The sequence below is a fragment of the Gopherus evgoodei genome, chromosome 1 (assembly GCF_007399415.2).
Source record: "Gopherus evgoodei ecotype Sinaloan lineage chromosome 1, rGopEvg1_v1.p, whole genome shotgun sequence".
Lineage (NCBI taxonomy): Eukaryota > Metazoa > Chordata > Testudines > Testudinidae > Gopherus > Gopherus evgoodei.
In genome coordinates, this window is record NC_044322.1 from 287,974,889 (window position 1) to 287,997,051 (window position 22,163).

The 22,163-nt window shown below is 47.2% G+C and overlaps 1 protein-coding gene across 1 annotated transcript in view; it reads left to right on the forward strand.

The window, feature by feature from the left end:
• Positions 1-22,163, forward strand: part of RASSF9 (Ras association domain family member 9) — a 37,583-nt gene that overhangs the window by 13,064 nt on the left and 2,356 nt on the right. The gene's annotated exons all lie outside the window — the stretch shown is intronic.

Sequence of the window (22,163 nt, forward strand, 5' to 3'; positions counted from 1 at the left end):
TGCTCTGGAGGACAGGGTCAAAATTCAAAATGATCTGGACAAATTGGAGAAATGGTCTGAGGTAAACAGGATGAAGTTCAATAAAGATAAAGGAGTTCATCACCCCAAGATGTATTGAACTTCATATGGGAAAATAAGCTGACAGATAGTGTCCCTAACACAGTTATTGCTCTTCGCATCCTCTTGACTCTCCCAGTTTCTGTGGCCAATGGTGAGCAAAGCTTCTCGAAGCTCAAGTTGATAAAAACATATATGCGAACATCAATGTTGCAACAAAGACTTGTTGGGCTATCTACCTTGTCAATAGAACATGACATTGCTCGCAACATTGACTTGGAGGAACTTGTTTCTAAATTTGCTAAACTTAAAGCGCGGACACATAAATTCTAAATTATAACATGTTACTCTGTGACCGTGTATTGGGTATAATGTATGTGATTTGGGGGGCGGGGGGCGCAAGATGGAATTTTCGCCTAGTGTCCTGCCCTCCCAAAGTAAGGCATTAGCTAGCTCCACCAAGAGTTGATTTGGGACCTCACCACAGGCTTCCATCAATCAGGAATTAAATGGGTGAAATCCAAATGTAGCTGAACTCAGCTAGGATCTCCTGGAATTTGGGAAGAGTAACAACCTGAAATTTACCTAAGAGTAGCTGGGAGTTTGCCTCATCCTTGGACATTTTATAACAGTATAGTCAACCATCTGCTCATCTACGAAAAATTTACACGAAGATTGCTAAAATGTGTTAGAGTGCAACTATTCTAATCAGTATTAACTGGATCATGGGCAGCTTGAGACAATTTCCTTTGGTTAGTTCTTTCCTCTCAGGATAAGGGAGGCCAGAGAAGACACTGGGTATAAATGGATTCTGAACAGCAATCCTAGAAGCTAATTTTCCTTCACCAGTGGCAGTTTCCTGCCTAAATGCTTCATGTAAGCTTACCAGTAAACCAATAAGTTCTATAAGAATATCACCAATATACCATCTCATCAATAGTGGTGAAACAAAAATAAATATAAATAGTAAGACTATATATCTATCTCAATAGATAGAGATATAAAAATCATAAGACTGACAACATAGCAAGTGTGACAGGTATGACAATTTCTTACAGTATCTTTGGGAGAACTTATTGTATTAAGTGTGTGTCATTTTGGGCCAAGGATTGTATGTAATTCCCTGGGGAGGGGATCCACTGCCCTTCCAGGAACTAAGAAGAGTAGAAGATAATTAGGCAAATTCATTCAGGTTGTAACACCTCCAAAGAGGTACCTCCTCATGGAGACACTTATGTTCAGTCTGGATTCTTTAGAGACAAGTAGACATAGAAAGGACTTTTGGATAAATAGCCTGAGTTTAAACTGACCGAGGGCCTTCATTCTGACCCAGCATGAAAGGTCCCAATCCTTCAGGAAGGGTTAGAAGGACTGACACCAAAAAGAGCCATTGTGGAGATAAGCTTATTAGCTTGCATATTCTTTTATTGTTTTTAATATGTTCTCTCTGTATGCTTTCACTTTAAGAATGTATGCTTGCTTAGAAAGAGCTGTATGGTAAATTAACCGTGGCAATTGTGCTGTTTATGCCTCTGATTAAGAAAGGTAAAGCAGGCCCACTGAGGCAATCTGCCTTCCTTGGAAATTCACACTCTAGGCAGCAGGGAACCTGGAAATATTGGCATTAGAAAAAGTTCAGAAAAGGGCAACTAAAATGATTAGGGGTTTGGAACAGGTCCCATATGAGGAGAAATTAAAGAAACTAGAATGTTTCAGCTTGGAAAAGAGGAGACTAAGGGGGGTTATGATAGAGGTATATAAATCATGAGTGGTGTGGAGAAAGCGAATAAGGAAAAGTTATTGACTTGTCGGGGGAGGGATAGCTCAGTGGTTTGAGCATTGGCCTGCTAAACCCACGGTTGTGAGTTCAATCTTTGAGGGGGCCACTTAGGGATCTGGGGCAAAATCAGTACTTGGTCCTGTTAGTGAAGGCAGGGGGCTGGACTTGATGACCTTTCGAGGTCCCTTCCAGTTCTAGGAGATAGGATATCTCCATTATTTTATTTAAGAACTAGGGGGCCACCAAATGAAATGAATGGGCAGCAGGTTTAAAACAAATAAAAGGAAGTTCTTCACACAGCGCACAGTCAGCTGTGGAACTCCTTGCCTGAGGAGGTTGTGAAAGCTAGGACTATAACAGAGTTTAAAAAAGAACTAGATAAATTCATGGAGGTTAAGTCCATTAATGGCTATTAGCCAAGATAGGTAAGGAATGGTGTCCCTAGCCTCATAGACTCATAGACTCTAGGACTGGAAGGGACCTCGAGAGGTCATCGAGTCCAGTCCCCTGCCCTCATGGCAGGACCAAATACTGTCTAGACCATCCCTAATAGACATTTATCTAACCTACTCTTAAATATCTCCAGAGATGGAGATTCCACAACTTCCCTAGGCAATCTATTCCAGTGTTTAACTACCCTGACAGTTAGGAACTTTTTCCTAATGTCCAACCTAAATCTCCCTTGCTGCAGTTTAAGCCCATTGCTTCTTGTTCTATCATTGGAGGCTAAGGTGAACAAGTTTTCTCCCTCCTCCTGATGACACCCTTTTAGATACTTGAAAACTGATATCAGGTCCCCTCTCAGTCTTCTCTTTTCCAAACTAAATAAACCCAATTCCTTCAGCCTTCCTTCATAGGTCATGTTCTCAAGACCTTTAATCATTCTTGTTGCTCTTCTCTGGACCCTCTCCAATTTCTCCACATCTTTCTTGAAATGCGGTGCCCAGAACTGGACACAATACTCCAGTTGAGGCCTAACCAGCGCAGAGTAAAGCGGAAGAATGACTTCTCGTGTCTTGTTTACAACACACCTGTTAATGCATCCCAGAATCACGTTTGCTTTTTTTGCAACAGTATCACACTGTTCACTCATATTAAGCTTGTGGTCCACTATGACCCCTAGATCTCTTTCTGCCATACTCCTTCCTAGACATTCTCTTCCCATTCTGTATGTGTGAAACTGATTGTTCCTTCCTAAGTGGAGCAAATATCCTTGCACTGGCCTTGCCCCCCACAGAAACCCCAACCTATCCGACCCCCACAGCTCCCTGTCCCCTGATCGACCCCTGTCCCTAACTGCCCCCCAGGACCCCACCCCCTATCTAAGCCTCCCTTCTCCTTTTCCCCAAGTGCCCCCTCCTGAGGCCCCCCCCCAATTCACCCCTAGGACCCAACTCCCCACCTGTCCCCTGACAAACCTCTGGGACTCCCATGCCTATCCATCCGCTGCCTGTTCCCTTACTGCCCCTCGGAATCCCAGACCCATCCAACCCCCCTGTTCCCTGTCCCTTGACTGCCCCCCCAAGAACCCCCTACCCCTTCTCCAACCCCCCAGTCCCCTTACCATGCCACTCAGACCAGCATGTCTGGCTCTGTGCAGTGCCAGACACACTGTTGCATACATGCTGCCGTGCTTCCTTGCGGAGCCATAGCCCCCCTGCCACCCCCCGCACCTGCCTTCCAGATTTGAACACCTCAAAATTCAGGAGTGCTCACACTCAATTTGGGCAGCTGTTACTTCATTTCTCCCAAATCAAATATACTGATCCACTATAACTTGCTGTAGAAAAAGTAGGATAAAATTGAGCAAGAAATGCTTCCCAGTTGTTGTTAGGACTGGAATTGCTATTTTCCACAGCCATTGCCTTTTGCTTGCTTGCTTGTTTGTTTAAAAGGAAGACAGTGATATTGCATTGGCAAATTCCCCATAGAAAGAAAGAGTGGAACAAAAGAATAATAAAGGCACCAACTTTTCCTCATTCATGGAGGACAGTCTTATAATATGCATCCAGATATCCTCCAATCACACAAGCTGAAAATTGTTCCACTTTACCACAATTCTGTAACCATATGGAAACGAATACTGTCTGTGTTCTGTGCACATCCAAAATTCCTGCTGAATGACCTGCCCCGGGAGAGAGTTACCAGTGATCCAGGGCTGTGGCGGAAGGAGGGTGCAGGTGGGGGAAGGGGGGGGCAGAGCCTAGAGCTGGGATAGCAGGGGGTTGGGGGGAGAGCCCAGGGCTGGGGCAGCAGGGAGGTGCAGTGAGGAGCCCAAAGCTGGGGCAGCCAAAATTTTTTTGCTTGGGGCGGCAAAAAACCTGGAGCCAGCCCTGTGTATAAAGCTTATACAGGTTAAACTCATTAATTCTCCACCCTCTATAACATTGACAGAGAGAGCTGCACAGCTGTTTGCTCCCCAAAGTACTAATCATTTAGTCTGTGTTAATAAACAAAACTGATTTTATTAAGTATAAAAAGTAGGATTTAAGTGGTTTCAAATAATAACAGACAGAACAAAGTAAGTTACCAATCAAAATAAAGCAAAAACACGCAAGTCAAAGCCTGATGCATTTAAGAAACTGAATACAGGTAAATCTCACCCTCGGAGATGTTCCAATAAGCTTCTTTCACAGACTAGACTCCTTCTTAGTCTGTGCCCAATCCTTTCCCCTGGTACGGTCCTTGTTCAGGCACAGGTGGTTACTAGGGATTTCTCATGACTGACAACCCCCTTTGTTCTGTTCCACACCCTTTTATAGCTTTGGCACAAGGTGGGAATCTTTTGTGTCTCTGGGTCCCCACCCCTCCTTCTAAATGGAAAAACACAAGGTTTAAAATGGATTCCAGTACCAGGTGACATGATCACATGTCATTGTAAGAGCTCATTCTCCATTCTTTCAGAGCTGGCGTGCACATACCCAGGAAAGTTTGTGAGTAAATAGAGCCATTCACAACCAACTGTCCTAGTTAATGGGAGCTATTAAGATTCCAAGCCACCATTAATGTTCCACACTTTGCATAGTTACAATAGAAAATCAGAGTAATATTTCATATTTCTAGCTTCCGATACAAGAATGATACATTCATACAAATAGGGTGACCACACTCAGTAGGTTATAAGCTTTGTAATGATACCTTACAAGAGACCTTTTGCATAAAGCATATTCCAGTTACATTATATTTACACTCATAAGCATATGTCCATAAACATATGGAATGCAACGTCACAGTTGCTCATTAAGTGAGCACTGTCTGTCAAATGCCCTGAATGAGCTAAAGTTTCTGTGTGGGATACATACCATGTGCAGAACTGGCTCTAGCTTTTCTGCCACCCAAGCGAAAAAAAAAAAGGGGGGAGGGTGGCCGGACTGCCGAAGCAAAAAAACTCAAAAAACAGTGGCAGCCGCAGGTGAAGGCGGCTCGCAGGGGGTTGAAGAGCGGCGCCCGCCTGCTCCCTCCACCTGTGGGCAGCCAGGCACTGCAGCCCGCTCGCAGCCGAGAGAGGGGCTCCCCCCTCAGGCCTTGGGGTTCCTCTCCCAGGGGCTGCAGGAGGTGCTGGCTCAGCCACTCCTTTAAAGGTGGCTTGGCCAGGCCAGTCTCAGAGCGGCATGGGAGGCAGTGGCAAGGAGTGGCTCGTTCCAGGGAGCCCAGCGAATGGCGAGGATAGCTAGTTCCTATGCCCCCCGGGCCGGGGTCTGTGCCCCTACAGGGCAGGGCTGGGACTGGCGGAGCACATCCATGAGGGGAATAGCTCCCAGCACTGGTGCACTGTCTATACTGGCATGTTACGCGCTGAATCTTGCAGCGCTCAGGGGTGTTTTTTTCATACCCCATAGCGAGAAAGTTGCAGTGCTGTCAAGTGCCAGTGTAGACAAGCCCTAAGATAGCTAAGAAGATTTTCTACTCAAAATTAATGTCAAAGATTCAAAATTTGTGACCTAATTATTTTATTACCATGGCTGTTCATCTCAATACTCAGCCTCTCTGAAGTTACAAAGCAGTTAACCACAAGTTGCTACAGATCCACTACTATTACACAGCTGGAGTAGACATGCTAGCATTACAATGGCTCTATTTTGGTAGTTGTGTGTGTGTGTGTGTATATATACTTGTGCATGCTATTTAAGGTTTTTGATATAAATTGGTTCAGATTTCTTTTGTGTATCTAATACTCAGCATGGGTATTAAGTATAAAGATATTTGTGAGTGTGCACTCCATCTTGAGTTTCTTTTTTTCTCCTTCTGGCTCGTCAAATACTAGTTGTAAGTAATGGAACCCATTTCATTCAGAAAGTTCCAATGAGAAATAAAATAGATTTGAAAAGGAAAAAAGAACTTGATTGCAAATGAGGCCTTGATAAAAATTCCTTTTGGAGATCACATTTTCAATAAGCTTTAATGAAAGCAAGAGAGACGGAGGAGATTATATGGTGTAATTTGAAAACTGAGTAGTTCACTGGCTGTTAAAATAATGAAATATATAGACAAGGTGAAACTCATAGAAGACTTGCTCTGCCAGTCGTACTCCTCCAATGCTCCTAACTACTGCATGATTTAGCTATCTATTACATATAACAGAACTGGGTCAAAAGAACATTAAAAATGCAAAATCAATAATTTGAAGGTTAGGAAACACCATCTTTATGGTTACTAACACAATAATAATCCAGTTGCCTTGTGGTAGGGTCCCTATGGAAAAAATAGCATGTAACTAAAGACGTATAACACACATTCATTGGAGCAGATTTAGAACTACGAAGACAACTGTCAGGAAAAGTTTCCTAACTTATCAGTGTTTGATTTTGCAAACTATATAATGTTCTGTTATTGTAGTGCATAGGTAATCAGTTGCTGGGGTCATATGCTTGGAGTAGAGAGTATTCACTGGGGTGGGAGGAGCCCAGCTCAGCTACTGCTCCATGAGTTATCTGCAGAGGGGGCCCTGTATCGGACATGAGTTTTAAACTCTTCTCCTTCCTCTATTTACAAGGAAGAGATCTGTGGAGAAATAATTTTCAGCCTCCTCCTGTAAACAAGCCGTACCAGCACAAGACTTAAGTTTTGCATAGGTCTTGTGCTGGTCCTTTACATGGGTAAATTTCTGCAAAGGTACTTTGGCAGCAGAAAAATTGGGGGACACAGTTTCATTTGCTGATGAGTTGAAACTGCCTACCAAACATACCTGCTACCATGCTGAAAGGGACAGTCTTCCAAGCTGTGTTGTGCACCAACACTGAACAATTGGAAAATGTCTCTCTTCCCACACCTATCATACTGCTGCAAATTACTGTAACTAGATGCATCAGTGTCAGGTTCAACTAGGGAGCTCCTGCCTCAGCTGCTGCCAATACTGATTCTCCAACAGCAGTCACATTATCCACATCAAAGAATTATTTTTCCAGTGGATCAAGTTGCTGATGTTACTTCTGCTCCTTTTGGAAAGCACTTCTGCAAACCGTGATCTCGGCTTCCTCTTTGTTCTCAAAACCTCCACTCTTCCAGCCCACCATAGTATACCACTGATGCAGTTTATCTGCCTTGGCATTGTGCCTTCTTAGCAAAGTTGCTCATGGTTACTCACAGAAGTTTCCTTCCAGACATTTTTAAACTGGTAGCCAGAAGCCCTTTAAATACATAATGGAGAATGATGCTTTGTCTGACAGAATAGTTGTTGCTGTGTAGGTCTGAAGAAGAGCTCTGTGCAGTTTGAATACTTGTTTCGCTCACTAACAGAAGTTGGTGCAATAAAAGATATAATCTCACCCACCTTGTTGCTTTGTCTGACAGGCAGACAGATTTAAGGTGTGGATACAAGTTATAGGAAGTGTGTACCCTGAGGGTGGTGGAAAGCATTCTATAAATCATTTCACAGTCAAGTCAGATAAAGAGATGAAGAATTAGCAATGGAGATTTGTAAAGTAATAGCCACCACTGAAGCACTGACAACCGTGCAAAATGCAATTGCTGTGTCGTCATTTAAACCCTCATTCTCACTCTTCAGGAGAGTCTTCCAAAAGTATTTATAGGGTGGAGATTTCGTCTTAACAGAGGCAAATTTACCACGAAGCAAACAGTGCGGTGGCACGGACCCCCCCAAAATACAGGAGAAATCTCATCTGACAATTTGCCCAAGTCCCAACTGGTGGCACAGCAGGGCTCAGGCAGGCAGGCTGCCTTCATTTCGTGGCTGGTGGCCTCATGCCACTCCCGGAAGTGGGTGGCTGCTGGCACATCCCTGCGTGCCCCTGGTGGGGGGGGGCAGCTCTGCGCACTGCCCCCACCCCAGGCAGTGCACGGAGACCTGCTGCCCACCTCCTCCCAAGTGGTGTGCAGAGCTGTCTAAGGCAGCTCCCTACCCACATTGCCTCCGTCCCTCCGCACTGCGCTACTCCTGGAAGTAGCTGGCATGTCTCTGAGGTCCCTTGAGATTATGATATTTGATTATATATATATCAAATATCATAATCTCAAGGGACCTCAGAGACATGCCAGCTATAGTGTGTATATATATATATATATATATAGTGTGTGTGTGTGTGTCTCTCTCTCTCTCTCTCTCTGCATGTTGTCTCCACCCCAAGCACCAACTCCGCAGCTCCCATTGGCTGGGAACTGAAGCCAATGGGAGCTGTGGAAGCAGCATGCAGAGACCCTCGTCTCCCCCAGCCTAGAAGCTGCTGCTAGAGGGGTGTGCCGGTCACTCTGGAATCTGCGCCACCCAAGGTAAGTGCTGTCCCCCAACACCTACCGCACCTCAACCTTTGCCCCAGCCCAGAGCCCGCAACCAAACTTCCTCCCAGACCCTGCACCCCAACCCCATCCCACACCCCAACTCCCAGTCCATAGCCCACACCGAGCACCCAAACTTCCTCCCAGAGCCTGACCCCTGCACCCGTTCCTGAACCCCAACCCTCTGCCCCAATCAAGGTACCTCACTTTTTATTTTCATTTACTTCCTATTACTTATAATATAGGAGGACGATGAAGAAAAAAGAATGAAAAACTTGGGGGGAGAGCGGTGGGGAGATGAGAGAAAGTTCTTTTTGTTGACTGGGTCCTGAGGTGGGGCAGGCTGGGGCAGGGAGAAATGAAGCTGCGCACAAGGCCCCACTAACTCTAAATCTGCCACTGCCTCTTACAATAACTATTACCTGTTTGTTCTTATCAGTCTGATGCCTCCAAATATGTATACCTTTTAGCCTTACAATTTCTGTGGTTTGTATTTTCCGTAGTGTAAGTTCTGCCACCCATCTACCTAGCAAAACATGCCCTGTACTTATCAAGGATCCCATTTTTAGTTCCATCTGACTGTGGGTTCTTTCTTTTCTTCCTTCTTCCTTTTTTCTTTCCATAAGAAACTTCTGTTTCCTTTTCTTTGTTTCTCTGAAAATATGGGATCGGATTCAGCCACCCTTATCCATACTGTGCAGGGGTAGGTGAGAAAAGGAGGATAGACGAATCAGTTCCTGGTTTGCCACTGTAATCTTTATTAATGCTGGGCACCCAGTCAGGTACAATTCTGTGATGGACATGTTTACAATATGCATTTCCCCCCCTCTAGAACACATTTATCAATCAGCTATACTTTTGTGGTCTTAATGTATTTTGTGATGTGATGTTTTATCTGTTCACTAACAATATATTTTACTTACAATGGCCTGAGTATGGGAATGTATTTTACAGCTACATTGGTGATAGGGTGACCAGATATTTGAGAAGAATATTAATAGACAAGACTTGTAATGTATCGTTGCATTAAAGCTGTTTGCTATCATTTCAGATCATTATTGTATGTTATGTATAGCTAGCTAAAATAGGCTCTCTTTCAACTCATTATAATAATGTTTGTGAAATATATTTAAATTGTAAAAGCCCTCTCTTAATAAAAAAAAAATTAGAGTTTGCCATGTACCTAATGCTTTCTTTTGTTTTCATTAACATATCTTAAACTTAAGCAAGGGTGGCACTATACTTGTATAACAATCAAGTGAAGACAAAACTGAATGGTCTGGAGAAGTCTGTGTTATGTATTTTGAACTAATTTATTACTGTTTCTCATTTGCTTTCAAAGTGGCTTGAGGCCTGTCATGTCCAGGAGAGGAAGGATGGTTCTTCTTCGAGTGATTGCTCACATCCATTCCAGTTAGGTGTGCGCGCCGCGCGTGCACGTTCGTCGGAAACTTTTTACCCTAGCAACTCCAGCGGGCCGGCAGGTCGCCCCCTGGAGTGGCACCGCCATGGCGCCCAATATATATCCCTGCCGGCCCGCCCGCTCCTCAGTTCCTTCTTACCGCCGTGTCGGTCGTTGGAACTGTGGAGCGCGGCATAGCTGTCCTCCACGTCCCTAGCTCTCCTAGTTATCTATCGTTTATCTCTAGTACTATTGTAGTTGTTAATTAGATTAAGTAGTAGTTAAGTTAAGTAGTTTGTAAATAGTTCTTCGCCGGGGGCTTAGCCCTTCCCGGCACCCGGCGCCAGGCTCATGCCTGTTTCGCCGGGCTTCAAGTAGTGTGCGGCCTGCAAGAAGCCCATGCCTACCAGCGATCCCCACGAAGCGTGCCTGAAGTGCCTGGGGGAATCGCACAGATCTGACAAGTGCCGCATCTGCAAGGCTTTTAAGCCAAGGACAAAGAAGGAGAGGGATCAAAGACTCCGAACTCTCCTTATGGAGGCGGCACTTGACCCGACGGCTTCGCAGGCCGTGATCTCGGCGCCGGCACCGGATCGCACCGGCACAGAGAAGACTCCCCGGCACCGACCTTCTCCGGCACTGGAGACAGAGCCAAGGCCGTCGAAGTCCGCTACTCCGGCCAGGCAGACCCGACTAGAGCGCCCGGCCTCGACATCGGCCGCGGCGCTGCCGGCACCATCGACTCCGGGCCCGGTGGGTCCGTTGAGTCCGGTGCCGCCGAGCTCCCCCATGAGATCTGGGGTTGAGATGGTGGTCCCATTCACACCGGAGACCTTCGCCTCGGCTCGGGACCTCATAGCCCTGACTGAGCCCACTCGGCTGCCACCCCCGGTACCTCCGGTGCGGGTCGTGTCCAGAGGCAAGCCCATGATGTCGGCACCGTCTCGGGACTCTCGTTCACGATCCAGGTCCCGACGTCATGGTCGCTCCAGATCCCGCCGCCGCTCGCAGTTCCGGCACCGCTCTCCTCAGCGGTACCGGTCGCACTCGCGGCGCCGGTCGACATCAAGACGATCGCGGTCAGACTCCAGCCACCGATACCGGCACCGCGATTCCAGGAGCAGGTCCCGACGTTACTCGCCGCACCGGTCGACCTCCCGGCACCGAGCTGGTGGCAGGTCCTGGTCCCGGTCGACCTCCCGGCACTGAGCTGGTGGCAGGTCCCGATCCCGGCACCGAAGCGGCGCCCGGTACCGATCCGGATCCCGGCACCGTGACAGAACCCGGTCCAGATCCCGATCTCGGCACCGATATGACTCCCGGCACCGGTCCCCGGCACTGAGACGATCCTCCATGCCGAACCGCGCAGACCCTTACCATCCAGGGTCGGCCCCACCTTGGCCCTCTAGACAGCCGTCCGTATCCTCACAAACGGACAGCGGGTATGCGCTGGGCACCGACCGGCAGGTGGCGCTGTTCAGTGATCCGCCGCAGCAGGACCAAGGCCCGCAACAATGGGGATTCTGGACACCCTGGGCATACCATCAGGCCCAGGGCCCCCAACAGCTCCCTGCTAGGCCGGCGACTGCGGAGCGTAGGGCTCCTGAAGCCTCGTTGTCTCGCCCACCTCCCTCCCCGGATGGGGAGGAAGGGTCCAAGCAACAAGACTCCGCTTTGGCTCCTGAGGCTGAGGAAGACCCACAGTTAGACACTCTCTTGCCTGGGGTCTCCTCATCCTCCTCCCCGGATGAAGCGGTGGCTGGTACCTCCTCCAACAGCCCCCCCCCCCCGCTGGATCTCAGGGCGCACCAAGACCTCCTCAGGCGATTAGCTCAAAATCTGAGTCTGCAAGCCGAGGAGGTCTCGGAGATAGAGGATCCAATTGTCACCATCCTCTCATCTGACGCTCCCACCAGGGTCGCCCTGCCCTTCATACGAACCATCCAGGCCAACGCCAACACCATCTGGCAGTCTCCGGCCTCCATTCCTCCTACTGCGAAGGGCGTCGAGAGGAAGTACATGGCCCCTTCTAGGGGCTACGAATATCTCCATGTGCACCCGACTCCGTGTTCCCTGGTGGTTCAATCAGTGAACGATAAGGAGCGTCATGGCCAGGAGGCTCCAGCCCCCAAATCCAGAGAAGCCAGGCGGATGGACCTCCTCGGCCGTAAGGTGTACTCGGCTGGGGCGCTGCAGCTCAGGGTCTCCAACCAGCAAGCCCTGCTGAGCAGATACGCCTTCAATTCCTGGGTGGCAGCAGACAAATTTAAGGAGCTGCTGCCACAAGATGCTCGCCAAGAGTTTGTGGCCATCTTGGATGAAGGCAAGAAGGTCGCACGCACGTCCTTGCAAGCCTCTTTGGACGCTGCAGACTCGGCTGCCCGTACCCTCGTGTCGGGAGTAACGATGCGTCGCATCTCCTGGCTGCAGGTTTCCGGCCTTCCGCCGGAGCTCCAGCATACTATACAGGACCTTCCTTTCGAAGGCCAGGGCTTGTTCTCTGAAAAGACAGACCCCAGACTCAAGAGTCTGAAAGATAACCGAGTCATTATGCGGTCCCTCGGGATGCACACTCCCGTGACGCAGCGTAGACCCTTCCGGCCACAGCAACAACAACAGCGCAGGCCGTATTCCCAGTTCCGCCAGCGGCAGGACCTTAACAGGCGCCGCGGCAGGAATGGAAGGCGCAGGCATTCGGGGAACCAAGGGGGGCAGAACCAAGGTTCCTCTAAGCCCCCGCCTGGACCTAAGCCTTCATTTTGAAGGTGCGCCCGAGGGCGCAGTAACAGTTTCCCTAATGGATCCTTCCCCCCCGTTTTCCAACCGCCTTTCGTTTTTCTTCCCGGCGTGGTCCCAAATAACATCGGACCGCTGGGTCTTAAGCACGGTGCAGACGGGATACCGCCTGCAGTTTGTTTCATTTCCTCCTTCCCGCCCCCCTTCCTCGTCCCTCTTCAGGGACCCCTCTCACGAGCAATTCCTTCGGCAGGAGGTGCAGACGCTCCTCAGCAAAGGAGCTATAGAGGCGGTTCCGGAAAACGAGAAAGGCAAGGGGTTTTATTCCCGCTACTTTCTGATCCCCAAGGCCAAGGGAGGCCTCAGGCCTATCCTCGACCTGCGAGAGCTCAACAAATACCTGGTGAAGTTGAAGTTCCGCATGGTATCCCTGGGGACCATTATCCCATCCCTGGATCCGGGAGACTGGTACGCCGCCCTCGACATGCAGGACGCGTATTTTCACATTGCCATTTGGCCACGCCACAGACGTTTCCTCCGCTTCGTTGCGGGCCTCTTCATTATCAATTTGCAGTCCTCCCATTTGGCCTGTCCACGGCCCCAAGAGTGTTTACAAAATGCATGGCAGTTGTTGTGGCGCATCTTCGGCGCAATTGTGTCCACGTGTTTCCTTATCTGGACGATTGGTTGATTCGGGGCACGTCGGAACAACAAGTCTACAGCCATGTCCGCGTGATCACCGGCATGTTCGCAAGTCTGGGCCTCTTGGTAAACGCAGACAAGTCCACCCTGATTCCCACACAGAGGGTGGAATTCATCGGGGCCGTACTGGACGCCACTGTAGGCAGGGCCTTGCTGCCTCTGCAGCGGTTCCAGACCATGTCGGCGATCGTTCAACGTTTGCGGACAGCCCCATTGACGTCAGTGCGGACATGTCTAACCCTGTTAGGCCACATGGTGGCTTGCACCTTTGTGACCGATTACGCACGGCTCCGCATGAGGCCCCTCCAGTTGTGGCTCTTCAATCATTACAGGCCGACAAGGCAGCCGCTAGACATGTTAGTCACAATCCCCCAGAGGGTATTAGATTCTCTCGGCTGGTGGCTAGACCAGTCCGTGTTATGTGCAGGTCTCCCTTTCCACCCCCCTCAGCCCTCGGTGTCCCTAACAACGGATGCCTCAGATCTAGGCTGGGGGGCCCACCTAGGGACCCTGAGGACGCAGGGCCTGTGGTCCCAGGAGGAGGTGGGGCTACACATCAACATGCGGGAGTTGAGAGCGGTCCGCCTTGCTTGTCAAACGTTCTGTCATCAGCTTCAGGGTCGCTGTGTCGCCGTGTTCACCGACAACACGACGACCATGTACTATATCAACAAGCAGGGCGGCACCAGATCCTCCTCCCTGTGCCACGAGGCGATACGACTCTGGGACTTTTGCGTAGCCCACTCCATTCACCTCAGGGCTTCCTTCCTCCCCGGAGTACGGAACACGCTGGCGGATCGATTGAGCAGATCCTTCCTGTCACACGAGTGGTCCCTTCGCCCGGACGTCGCCCTCTCCATTTTCCGGAGGTGGGGTTATCCCCGGGTGGACCTCTTCGCGTCCAAGGGGAACAGGAAGTGCCAAGCGTTCTGCTCCTTTCAGGGCAGGGAGCCCGGGTCGATAGCGGATGCCTTCCTCATCCAGTGGTCGACCCACCTGTACTATGCGTTTCCCCCGTTCCCTCTGGTCCACAGGGTCCTGCTGAAGGTGCGCAGGGACAGGGCTCACGTGATCATGGTGGCCCCGGCATGGCCCAGGCAGCACTGGTACACCATGCTGCTGGACCTGTCCGTAGCCGACCCAGTTCCCCTGCCCCTTCATCCGGACCTGATTACCCAGGAACACGGGACCCTCTGTCACCCAGACCTGCAGTCGCTGCACCTAGCGGCGTGGCTCCTGCGTGGCTGACTGGCTCTGAGCTGCGCTGCTCCACGCCGGTGAGGGAGGTGCTCTTGAGCAGCAGGAAACCGTCCACAAGAGCGACATATTCGGCCAAGTGGAAGCGCTTCTCCTGTTGGTGCGTGGAGAGAAATCTCCGCCCTATGGAAGTTTCGGTAACCGACATCTTAGACTACATTTGGTCCCTCAAAGGGCAAGGTCTGGCCATATCGTCATTGCGAGTCCACCTAGCAGCTATCTCCACCTTCCACCCGGGTGCGGATGGTCGCTCTGTTTTTTCTCACCCAACGGTGTCTAGATTCCTTAAGGGGCTGGAACGTTTATTCCCTAATGTCCGTCCCCCTGCTCCAACCTGGGATCTTAACCTGGTGTTGTCCCGGCTCATGGGGCCCCCCTTTGAGCCGTTAGCTACTTGCTCCCTGCTTTACCTCTCTTGGAAGACTGCCTTTCTAGTAGCTATCACCTCAGCTAGACGGGTGTCGGAACTCCGGGCTCTTGTGGTGGACCCCCCATATACGGTCTTCCACAAGGACAAGGTGCAGCTGAGACCACACCCTGCCTTTCTCCCCAAGGTGGTCTCGGCCTTCCACGTCAACCAAGAGATATTCCTCCCGTTTTTTTTCCCGAAACCTCACTTCTCAGGCAGGGAGCAGCAGCTCCACTCGCTTGATGTCCGTAGGGCTCTCGCGTTCTACGTGGAGAGGACCAAGCCCTTCCGCAAATCCCCCCAGCTTTTCGTAGCAGTAGCGGACCGCATGAAAGGGCTTCCTATCTCCTCCCAGAGGTTATCCTCTTGGGTAACGTCCTGCATCAGGACCTGTTATGACTTGGCCCATATCCCTACGGGCCGTGTGACTGCGCATTCTACCAGGGCGCAGGCGTCGTCGCTGGCTTTCCTCGCCCGTGTGCCCATCCAGGAAATCTGTCGGGCAGCGACCTGGTCATCGGTCCACACCTTTGCTTCCCACTACGCCCTGGTCCAGCAGTCCAGAGAGGACGCGGCCTTCGGATCTGCAGTGCTCCATGCCGCTACTTCTCACTCCAACCCCACCGCCTAGGTATGGCTTAGGATTCACCTAACTGGAATGGATGTGAGCAATCACTCGAAGAAGAAAAGACGGTTACTCACCTTTGTAACTGTTGTTCTTCGAGATGTGTTGCTCACATCCATTCCACACCCACCCTCCTTCCCCACTGTCGGAGTCACCGGCAAGAAGGAACTGAGGAGCGGGCGGGCCGGCAGGGATATATATTGGGCGCCATGGCGGCGCCACTCCAGGGGGCGACCTGCCGGCCCGCTGGAGTTGCTAGGGTAAAAAGTTTCCGACGAACGTGCACGCGCGGCGCGCACACCTAACTGGAATGGATGTGAGCAACACATCTCGAAGAACAACAGTTACAAAGGTGAGTAACCGTCTTTTCCTGCGGTTAGAGCACTAGTCTCGGGTTTGCTGCTCTGCAGACTTCCTGGGTGACCTTTGCCAAGTCACTTAGCTTCTCTGTGCATCAGTTTGCCATCTGTGAAATGAGGATAATGGGACTGACCTCCTTTGTAAAGCACTCTGAGAGCTACTGTTGAAAAGTACCTGGGTATTCTTCCTTTTTCTTCTGGAGACTTAGGTATAACTCCATATATTATTATTATCTCATAGAGCTGGAAAGGACCCTGAAGGGTCATTGAGTCCTGCCCCCTGCCTTCACTAGCAGGACCAAGTACTGGTTTTGCCCCAGATCCCTAAATGGCCCCCTCAAGGATTGAGCTCACAAGCCTGGGTTTAAGCAGGCCAATGCTCAAACCACTGAGCTATTCCTCCTCCCCCTTAGTATTGCATTATCAGGATTACTCCGATCAGGATGAGCCTGACAATCCTTTGAGGTCTGCTGTGGTGCTTGCCCCAGAGGAGAAATGTGCCCTGGTGCGCACATGTTGGCTGGAGAGGAGCAGGGGTGAGGCCAGTGGTTCTGGGGTTATGTAGATTCAGCAACCCTTTTCCTATGGAGTTGGGCAGTGGGGTGAGTAGGGTCTCCTGCAGCATAAGGAGTAACAAAGTAATTCCAGTTATTGCTTCACAGCCTAGATGTGGGAGACAGAATTTTTCTCTCTTATGCCCTAAGGACATCCCCCAGCACATAATCCAGGCAGGCTGCATCCTGGGCATAAGATTTGGCTCAAAGTGCTTTAGAGCAAATGTCCAAGAGCTGGATTTAAACTTGAATATATAGCCAGATTGAATGAAGATGATTTGAAAAAATCAAATTTGACCGTTAAGAGATTCATTCTGTGTCAGGGGCACCAGAAAGGGGGGCTATGCCGTCCCACTTTTTACCAGCCGTAAGTGCGAGCAATGAAGGAAGGAGGGAGTGGAGATGAGCGAGTGGGAGGCAGGGTTTTGAGTGAATAGGAGGCATGGGGTTGGAGACTTGGGGAGAAGGGGCAGCATGAGGATGGGGCCTCGGGGGGGAATGGGTAGTGCAACGGCAGGGCCTCAGGAGTGGGGGACGAGCTGACACAAAGGGGTGGGGCCACAGTTCAGCTGCCCATCTCCCCCACTTTTAAGGACCTTCCGTCACCCCTGTGCAGTGTACAGTGAAAGAGACTACTAAGCCAAAACCGGAAACTTTTTCTCTTTCTTTCTGAGATAATACTAAACTGCAAAATTCAGATTCAGATGAGATCCTTCCAGAGCTTTAGAAGTATTCCTATTCAGGGATCTGATTCAGAGCTGTAACTTCAGATGTGAATTTCCCCAAAGAACCAGAAATACAATTGATTCCCAATGTGTGGGAGATTTTGACCTGAGTTTCCATACGAGGACCATCCCTTATAGTCGTATCATTTAATTCTTATTAAAGCAAAAATCCCATTGATTTCAGTGAGAATTTCACCCAAATGAGGACTTCAGCATAGAGCACCATAAGCTTGGCTGTATGCAAACCCCTGAAGCTCAAATTAAAGCAGAATCAAATGCTAAAATGTTTGTTGATCCGCTTTGCCTGATGGTCTGTGATGTGGTCTCGTAGCTCCATACTTATTTTCTAGTGCAGGCCAACAAATGGAATTTCCATTGTACAAAAATAATTGAGATTTTGAAATTTGTTGTCATTCCAAATTGGAACATTTTCTTCTCTGCAAGGGCAATTGCACAGTAGCTGACACTGGTCATAGAGCTGTCTGCAGTGGGTAGTTTCCCTCCATCAGGGGAATTTTCTGATGACCACCTATTGAGCTTCCTGAGTGGCACAAAGAGGCTGGAAAAATATAAAGCAGAATCTCCTCCTAAATGTTCAGTGGGAAGAAGCCCACTTCTGAAGCAAAGCATGCTGTAATGAGAGGCCATTCCTAATATTAAATACTCTTTTGATATTGAAAATGACTGAGCCTCTGTAAGAATTATGATATGCTGTGACTGACAAGAAGCCAGGTTCATATTAGTCTTGTTCAGTATGAATTGGATGAATTACAATTAAAGATTTATTTTTTTTCCCCTGAAAGGCCAATATGATGTACTAAACTGTATCAGCACACTCTACTGAAAATGAAAATAGCCACAAAGAAGAGATTTCTATGTATATATAAATAAAATATTTGTATGGTACTATGTGAGATGTGACTCATGAATTCATCTTCAATTAAAACGTGAAAGCAGAAGAATTACAGTGAATCTAACGAAAAACAAATGATACCAATGCACATTGTAACTAAACCATTATTGAGCAATCTAGTTTTAATGCAAGAATTATATCCAAGCCTATAAATTGTGATTCTTTCTCTCCCCTTCCCCTCCTCCCACTTTTATTTAAAAGGTGGTACTATTATTACTGTTACTATTTTAATTATGTATTTGTATTTCAGTAGTATATAAGTGCCCGAGTCATGGACTGGGACCCCACTGTACTAGGCGCTGTATAAGCAGAACAAAAAGACCATCACAGTCCCAGAGAGCTTATAGTTAAATGTGGGTAGATGGGATGCTTGAAAAACAGAACGGAAATGATATATAACCAAGGAGACCTTATTTTACATTCTCAATGTTTTATTTTCTCTGACTGAATAGCTAGTCACAATTTTCTACATTGCCTCTTGGGGTTCTACTGGGATTTTCTCAAGTCAGCAGTAACTTTCCATCAGTCTGCTTGTTAAACTTCTGGTGAAGCCAGTTTAAAGTGTCTACTGGTACATTGATCTACAGACATTTTAAGGTTACTTGAAGTTTTGCTAACCCTCATGGATTCATACCTGCCAAGACTTGCTAGGTAGCCTTTAAAGTACAGTAGTTGGAGAGAGGGGAGAAGGAGAGGGAGGCGAAGAATGCGAGCATTTGCGTAGTTTATATAATCTGGCACATACGTCCAGTGTACTGGAGATCACAAAGATAGCGTGTTACTGTAACAAAAAACTAAGAATAAAAAGAATACTTGTCCCAAAGAGTTTGTATAAGAGTCTAAGGAGAATGGGTGAAGAAGGAGGAACTATTATAACAAACTGGAGAATAACAGGTGGGGCAGTAGTATTGCAGAAAGTATTCCCAGAAATACTGGGAATTGCAGTGGATCACAAACTGAATATAAGCCAACAATGTGACACAGTTGCAAAAAGGCTAATATTCTGCTGGGATGTATTCACAGGAGCATTGCATGTCTCTGCTCAGCACTGGGGAGGCCTCAGGTAGAGTACTAAGTCTAATGTTGGGTGCTACACTACAAAAAAAAAAAAAAAAAAAAAAAAGTGGGAGAGGGGACAGCTGAAGAGAGTCCAGAGGAGAACAAGCAAAAGGATAAAATGTTTGGAAAACCTGACCTCTGAGGAAAGGTTGAAAGAAGTGGGCATGTTTTGAGAAAAAAGACTGAGGGGGAACCTGATAAGTCTCCAGGTATGTTATTGGATGTTACAAAGATGACTGATCAAATGTTCTCCATGTCCACTGGTGGTAGGACAAGAAAGAGATGTAGGTTAGGTATTAGGAAAAACGTTTTAGCTCTAAGGATAGTTAAACTCTGGAATAGGCTTCCAAGGGAGATTGTGAATCACCATCACTGGATGTGTTTAAGAACAGATTAGACAAACATCTGTAAGACATGGTTTAGGTTTACTTGTCCTGCCTCAGAGCAGCTGGGTGAACTACATCACCTTTTGAGGTCCCTTCCATTTCCATGATTCTATAAGTGCAACTAAATGAGGAGGGGGGTGATCTACTGTGCATTACTGACACCTGATGTAGTATAAAGAAACAGAGGGGCAGATCCTATAAATCAATTACCTCAGCCGAGATACCAGTGTATTGTTTTACACCTATACATGTTTGCACTTAATTCATTTTTGTTTGTCTGTTAGCTTTTTTCCACTTTGAAAATCATAGACTGATACATTACGTTTGATTTCTCTTTCACTTATTTCTTTGTCAGCAGCTGGTGTAGTTATTTGAACAACTATCAGGTACATTTGATAACGATTATATTAATTTGTATAATCTTTACTTGACACCTAGCTCCTACAGTAACTTGATATTCCATTCTGGATTTTTCTTTGTGATACTGTAGCTTAAAGCAAACATTGTTTGTTGACCATTGTAGCTGAACTCTGTGTTGCAATAGTCTATTCCTGTTAGTTTCATTTAACTGCCAATCTATCAACAAGTAAAAACATTTTTATGATATCCTGTGCTGTGTAAACTTACTAAAAGGTGACAATGTTGACTTTGTGGCCTGTGATACATTCAACAGTAATGTCAACTGATCTAATGTTTTCTCATTGTGTTATGTTTTTGGTTTTTAGTACCTACCCATGCCTTAATGATTTCTTGATCTTTGCTATCTGGGATATTTAATGCCTACTATATGCTTCAGTAATCTGTTGGAAACTCTGATTTGCTTAAATTGATTATAGTAAATCACTAATCTTTTAAATGGGACCCGTTGAAATAAGAACCTGTGATGTTACCACGCAGACTTATTTAGCAAAGTATGAATTTTACACAGGAATGCTCCAGTAGAAGAGTAACACTGCATTTAAACAGCGTTCTCTTGTACTATATAACAGCAAAAAGATATTTACTATGTTACATTAGTAGTCCGTTACTAACCTGAGTCTCTTGAGGCACCTTGCCTCCATACAGAGCTGAGTTAATCACAATTCAAGTTTTTGGATTACATTTAATCTCCCAAACAGGGTAATAATTTAAGAAATGAAACCAGCAGAAATATTTTAATAAGCAGGATGTAACACTAATGAATCCAGATTAGGTTCTAATCCTGCTATGGCACATGAGCCTAGAAAAATACTGTGACTCAGTCTGAAATGCTAACTATTGTAGAATCAAAAACTTCATATGTCAACCACATTTCCGTTATCCCTGCATTTTTCAAGCTTTCTACATGGATGTGGATTAAAGTTTGTTAATTTGAATCTACAGAGACTACAAGAGAAGATTCACAATAATGTAATGTGCTCACAGGATGTATCTAGAGCTAAACAGTGGGACAGATCCTTGAGTGTGGCCAGGCTACATGGGGGCTCTTTTCTGACTTTCTGGTGCCACTGTCCAATATAAACTGAAGCAGTTGAATGGAATTAATCCTGGATATCTGCTCAGTGTGGTGTACTGGCCTTTCCTCTTCTCCACATTGCCTTCACTGGCAGCAGGGAGGAATGGAGCTGTAGATGCCTCTAAGACAGCTCTGCATCAATAGGTGTAATCCTTTGGAGATGCCACATTTGGAAATTCTAGGTCACCTCCTCAAAAATCACAAAATGGGTGTAAAAATTATGACTGGGGTTTTTGGTGGGGTTTTTTGGGAGAGGGAGGAGTTGGTTTTTCTCATTTTAAATAATCTTGGGGTTCTTTTTATTTGCTTTTTGGTTTTGGACCCTTTAACATTCACTCAGGTCACATTTTGATGCTTTTCTCCATAACCACAAGAGCTAGATTTTTTTTTTTTTGATGAAAGCTGAGATTCTCCCATAATCATTTGAATACAGGATCTGGCGCTTTAAGAAAAACACTGTATATCACCAAAACATTCAATAAAATTCGTGAGAGTTGGCAACACTACAATGATGTGGGGCAAAGGGACTGCAGATTTGTCTCAGCATCACAATATTTCTTTTTATTTCAACTCCTGTAGGGTTCACATGATTCATGGTGGCTTAGTGATTCATTCAAAAAAATCTGGATGTTTATCCCAAGCTTCTGGACCTGTATTATCTATAAATTATACTGCTATCTTGTGAGAAAAGATTTTCTTTTGAGATTCCCGGTATTCCTTGATTCACCTGGGAGCATAATACAATTAGAATAGCACTTTATATGAATCTATACTTCTGGTCTTTAAGTGAATTGCATCCAGGTGTTCAGAGAAAAGGGAGGGAAAGGGTTTTAAAATTAATATATAAGAATCTAAAAAAGAGGTTTGGATTTGTAGTTGGGCTAAAATTCAGGTAGGTTGGTATTTTTTCCCCTTTGGTCCAGTGAGAGAGAGGCAGATAGGCCGGTGTTCTCTCCATTTACATTGCCCACC